Raw genomic sequence first — 4924 nt, 5'->3', positions numbered from 1 at the left:
GTGTGTGTGTGTGTGTGTGTGTGTGTGTGTGTGTGTGTGTGTGTGTGAATGTGTGTGCGTGCGTGTGTCTTTCTGTCTGTGTTTGTCCCCCACTACCGCTTGACAACCGCCGTTGGTGTGTTTACGTCCCCACAACATAGAATAAGTACCAGGTTCAACAAAAAATAAATACTAGGGTCGATTCGTTCGACTAAAAACTCCTCCTCAAGTGAGGGAAAAAAACAACATATTATGTCATCGGTTGTTCGTTATTTCAACCCTTCCTTGCCTTTGAAGCTATTTATTCTTCTATACATTCAGGCTTCAGTTCATATCATTTCAAAGTCAAACTAGCATTAGCGTAATCTTGTATATGAAGACTTAGTAATTCATTCTTTAAAAATTAAACCTACATTTATTATCTATTATCTGTTATTGCTTTTGGGATGACTTTGAGAAAAGCCATTCCTGTTTCAAATTTGAAATCCATTAATACGGCCAAAAGAAAACAATTTTTTGCCTTTGTTTTCGTTCTGATAAATAACAGTTAACGAGCGATGATTGTTGTATGATTGTATATATGTATGTATGTAGGTAGGTAGGTAGGTAGGTAGGTGGGTAGGTACATACGTACGTACGTGCGTACGAACGTACGTAAGTATGTATATATATATTTATATCCATACGAACATATATAGATATATATATACGTACATATATATACGTATATACATATGCATGTATGTGTAGGTGCGCGCGCTTGCGTGCAATCTTACTTGGTTTTTATAAGCAGGAACAAAACCTTTACAAGTATGTTGATTCGACTTTAGAAGAAAACACGACCTTGGACATGAATGACGACGAAAACAATTCATTACCGAGATAAACTATTGAAAAATAAAAGAAAGAAGGGAATCGAAAAAAATCAATATCTCACTCCGTTTTTAAGTCCTATTTTCTTTTACTCCAAATGCAGTGAATGCATGAGGACAACGCAAGAAAGATTGAGATGGCTGGCTATCCATAGATTTTAACCTGCTGAGAACAAACGATACCCTATGAAGATATCTTTTTTTACTCCATTTTTAGATTGTTTATATTGTCAGCCATTACAGTTCCAGACTGTTTTCAATGCAATGCTTACAAACACACATACACACACACAAACACACACACTCACACATACATACATACATACATACATACATACATACATACATACATACATACATATGTAGGTATGTATGTATGTGTGTATATCGAATGCATTCTTTTTTTCGATGGCAGCCATTTTGTAATCTTCACTGATGTTGTTGTGATTGTACAAATTCACGCTGTGAGTTCATTACTTGCGTAGATAAGTAGAATGTAAATTTCACTGATACTGCTCTGGCAAACAAGCATCAGTCGGTTTTCCAACAGATATTGTTAGAAATTGTTTCATTACTGCGTTGAACATAACTTTCTGTGGTATCGCATCAAAGATTCTAAAGATACTAGCCTTCCAACAGAGACAATTAAATCGAGACAATAAACTAGACACAATGCAGATAAAGAAAAATCTGTTTTCTCTGTTTTTCTTTCTCTCCAACTTATAATTTACTTATTTTTCAAGTCTACAGATGCAAATATACATACACCACTCATACCAACATACTAAGCTGATAATTCAGATGCCGCTGTATGCATTTACATACACGCTCATATAGACGCATACGTACATAAATATACATCCACATAGCTATATTATATACATATATTACATAGCATTGCATTACATTACATTACATAGATAATCTCGCATGTACACACGCACATCTACACACACGAGCACGCATAGAGCACAAGCATACACTATTATTTTCCATTGTCGCGAGAGATTGTTGTTGGCTGACAACCATGGTTATTTCCTTTCGAAGCCACCAACAGTTTGCTGACAACATATATTATAGATTAGGGATTTGCTTAAATTCTTATGATCCTATTTGTTTGCTGCAGTATTTTGTTTTCTACTGCTGACAAAAATGACGAAATAAGTCGTTCAGTCTTTACTTTAGACAACAAATGACTATTATTGATGTGTGATTGTAATATCTGAAAATTAAGGGATTTAGTTTGTTTGTTCACAATTCCCCACCTTTTTTGTTTGTAATGGGAGTATAATTGTGTTACTGCTACTACTTATTTTATTGACTGTCATTAAATGAAAAGCAATTAATTGCTGACGCAACATCTATACACAAACATGAACCACCAAACCTACAGAAAATGAAGATTTTTATGCCGACGACCAGTCGTTTACACTAACTCTTCAGCGCTTTGACATTCATATAAGCTGCTTGAAAAGTTGTAGAAAAAAGGAGACCAATGATGAAGGTATAGTAATTGTTTCTAAGATAGGCACAAGGTAAGCAATTTCGCGGAGAGGATGTTGGTCGTTGCTTTCGACCTCCAGTACTTGACTGGTACTTTATTTTATCGACCTCGAAAGGATGAAAAGCAAATATGACCTCGACGCACCTTCTAAATGAAGAATTAGTCTCAACAACGGATAATGTATCGCTGAAAGAAATGGGAAAATATCCAAATGTAGAGATCTGGAAATAGAGATAACCAAAACGGGGGCGGGGTCTAAAAACAGAAATATAATAGGTACCTTGAGAATTATTAAATATAGATCTTGGTAATCACATAACCAAAACTACTGGATTTTAATATACACATAATATAGAAGCCTACGGAGCACAGAACACGTTACGTAACCATAGCCGTAACTCGCAAGTGAATATGACATGACAAGATGCACCAGGCTTCTGCTTCTTGCTTTAAGTGTTTATGCAGTCACGAGATATGGATAACCTCTCGGTTCTCCCACCTTTTGAATCATAGAACATCGAAGAGGTGACATCTAATGGGAGAAAAGACTACACCAACACTAGGATGAAACTCATTTTCAGCTGGGAGACAAGAAAATGCGAAATGTAGTACCTTGATCAAGGATACAACGCGCTGTTCGGACAAGAAATCGAACTCATGACCTTATGCATGTAAGCCCGACTTGGTAAGTACTAGACCATTCGCCATTTACGCAGAACCCTTCCAGAGCAAGAGAAAATCTGAATCCAAAACAAAACATTGTTGCCGTTCAACTACGCAGAAATGTGTCTGAATGATGCAGTGAGAGCATCTACTGAAGTATAACAATAATAGATTATAACCGCAAAAAAGTTAGTAGAATGCTTCAAGGATGTAACCAGGTTCTAAAGTTATGGGGAGCAAGCACATTAAAAAAAAACCGGATGGTGTGACACAGATAAAACAATTTTTAACTCATTGATTATACATTTTATAAAAGGTGCCAATTTTGAAAAGTGTACACGTGGGGAGCGATCGCGCCCCCTTGCTCCTCTGTTAGCTGCGTCACTGGAAAGATTATGTTTGCAGCAATTAACTGCTTACAATGAATTGGATTAGTCTTCGAACAGCGGAAGTTCAAATCTAATCCAAAAACAAAAACAGACATAAATAAGCTGTAGTAAATAATCATAATGATATATTATTATACGTCTAATATTTCTGTGACTTGGTACTCCATATACAATAATAATAATAATAATAATAATAATAATAATAATAATAATAATAATAATAATAATAATAGTTTTCAACTAGCAATAACCACACCTCGGATAACCCTCATTGGCTATGGTACTGCAGATAATAATAATAATAATAATAATAATAATAATAATGATGATGATGATGATTATGATGATGATGATGATGATGATGATGATCATCATCATCATCATCATCATCATCAGGGAAGAAGGGAAGAAGAGAAGAAGGGAAGACAAATTATTATTATTATTATTATTATTATTATTATTATTATTATTATTATTATTTTGTCTTCCCTTCTTCCCTGACTAACAGAATATGTAAACATGCCTTTTATTGTAACAGCACAATTAAATGCACGATAAAAAATTTAGGAAGTAAGCACCTGCCAATATATATAGATACTGCACAACTACAAAAACTGTAAACCACTGCAAAACTTTTAAAAAGAAAAGAAAAATTCCAAAAGAAAAAGAAAAAGAAATTCTGAAATTCAAAAATCCAACAAGGTGAACATCTCTTCCTCCTACTATTCCCTAAGACTGAAATATCTACAATTTCCTGTGAATATTTTAAACCTCCCTCAAAATAAAATAAGTTAGGAAACTTACATACCTACAGCTTTCGAAAACACAAAAGATCAGCTTTAAAAAAAAAGACCTTTGATATATCTACAACTAATGTGTGAATACTTATCCTTTCCTCCCTCTCTCAGTATTTGAAAATGTAAACATCCTTTTCATTGCAAAAGTGCTTCTATATTCTCCAACTGGACAGACAAACGAACATCTCAAGAAAACTTTAAAATTTTAATATATTACCCAAATACGTAAACACAACTTTTATTGCAACAACACAATTGAATTCAGAAATTCAAAAATTCAACGGCATGATCGTCTGACAAACGAAGCTGCAACTGTTGCCAATAATTTCATACTGCACTGGATTTCTAAACACGGCAATACCACAAATGATAGTTCGGATCCAGTTTATTCGCTGAAATGACACTGTTACTAGGCTGCAATTGAAAGCATACTACCGCTTATCATCTAACAGCTAAGGGTGTATTTTTGGTTATTAAATAGACCACATTATTTCTCCCCTCTATTTCGTCGCCTGAAAACCTGTGTAGCTATCCAACCTTACTCACCACTTTAGCTCTTGCTGGAATTTAACTTTTCTGTTGATTTGGTCTTTACAGAACAACTTCTACCAGCATAAAACACGTATGTTACATACGTTCAACTTCACTGCTGCCAATTATCTATTTGTAAATATTTTTACTTTTACAAACACGGAAATATCTCTGGCCATTTCTACATGC

The 4924-nt window shown here is 34.5% G+C and overlaps 1 pseudogene; it reads right to left on the bottom strand.

The window, feature by feature from the left end:
* Positions 1 to 3626: 3626 nt before the first annotated feature.
* LOC128247143 (U4 spliceosomal RNA) lies at positions 3627 to 3707 on the bottom strand (annotated as a pseudogene).
* Between the last annotated feature and the right edge of the window lie 1217 nt (positions 3708 to 4924).

Source organism: Octopus bimaculoides, chromosome 2 (genome assembly GCF_001194135.2).
Source record: "Octopus bimaculoides isolate UCB-OBI-ISO-001 chromosome 2, ASM119413v2, whole genome shotgun sequence".
Classification (NCBI taxonomy): Eukaryota; Metazoa; Mollusca; class Cephalopoda; order Octopoda; family Octopodidae; genus Octopus; species Octopus bimaculoides.
The sequence above is the reverse complement of the archived record's forward strand: the minus strand, read 5'-3'. Positions and strand labels throughout refer to the sequence as shown.